Source organism: Rattus norvegicus, chromosome 6 (assembly GCF_021556685.1).
Source record: "Rattus norvegicus strain SHRSP/BbbUtx chromosome 6, alternate assembly SHRSP_T2T, whole genome shotgun sequence".
Classification (NCBI taxonomy): domain Eukaryota; kingdom Metazoa; phylum Chordata; class Mammalia; order Rodentia; family Muridae; genus Rattus; species Rattus norvegicus.
Genome location: NC_141539.1, coordinates 61,788,812 through 61,790,014, shown reverse-complemented (window position 1 = coordinate 61,790,014; position 1,203 = coordinate 61,788,812). Strand labels below are relative to the sequence as shown.

The 1,203-nt window shown below is 48.0% G+C and overlaps 1 pseudogene; it reads left to right on the top strand.

Moving 5' to 3' along the window:
* The first annotated feature begins 249 nt into the window (after window positions 1–249).
* Pebp1-ps2 (phosphatidylethanolamine binding protein 1, pseudogene 2) lies at window positions 250–708 on the top strand (annotated as a pseudogene).
* Window positions 709–1,203: the final 495 nt, after the last annotated feature.

Below are 1,203 nucleotides of genomic sequence, written 5' to 3'. Positions count from 1 at the left end.
TCAAATGGAGTCATACAGACCACAGGTTATCAGGTTCAACAAAATAGATAAATTCAGTACTAAAAGGAGAACTTTGGATCAAATAGGTCCCCAGTAGAAATTTTTATGTAGGCACTTGGGACTCAGTGTGTCACTGTTATTATCATCACCATGCCCACCCACATCTGTCATTTGGCCTGGCCACTGAGCCTGTAGGAGGTTGAGAAGCAGCTCCAGCGTGTGCTGTGGGTCTTCTATGTTAGGGTGGAGATGGACAAGCTTGGAAAAGCACTGCTGCCCATCCAGGTTAAGAATAAGCCCAGGAGCATTTCATGGGCTGGCCTTGATCCAGAGAAACTCTACAGCCTGTTCCTCACAGTCCCAATGCTCTCAACAGGAAGGACTCCAAATTCAGAGAGTGGCACCATTTTCAGGTGGTCAACATGAAGTGTAATGGCATTAACAGTGGCACAGTCCTCTCAGATTATGTGGGCTCTGGGCCTTCCAATGGCAAAGGCCTCCACTATTCGATCTAGCTGGTGTATGAGCAGGACAAGCCACTGAACTGTGATGAACCATCCTCAGCATCAGGTCTGGAGATCACTGCAGCCGTTCAAGGTGCCAGCCTTCTGCCAAAAGTATCACCTAGGAACCCCAGTGGCAGGCACGAGTTAGCGGACACAGTGGGAGGACTTGCCCAAACTATACGAGCAGCTGTCTGGGAAGTAGGGGTGCTGCAGAGGCCAGCAGTCCTGGGGACCCACCACAGTATTATTTTAATTGTTCAAAGCATGCTGTTTTCCCCCTTCCTTCCTACCACCTCAGGGGGAGTCTTGAGCTGTGCTAGGTTAGAGGTTTAGAGTATCTTTCTGCTGCCTATCCTTCGGATTCTAGCTTGTCACATCCCTGTTTTGTGTTTGATTGGATTTAGGCTCCGTGTTGGGAAGTGTCTGGTATTCTGATGGAGTAGTTATATTGTTGATTTAAGAGGAACATCTTTGAAAAGGAAGTCATTTGCCAGGACCAAGTCCACAGGAGAGAGGACCAGGGCTAGTATTGTTGGTAAGTTGTTTAACAAGAAGAGTTGAATCAAAACCTGGCACAATGGCATCTTCTGAGGTGTGATTTTAAGGTCTCATGCCCTGATGGAGACAACCCAAGGCTCCCAGTTCAGCTAAACTCTCATAGTCCAGCTCAGTCAGGTGGCTGTCTGCAAAGGTGTTA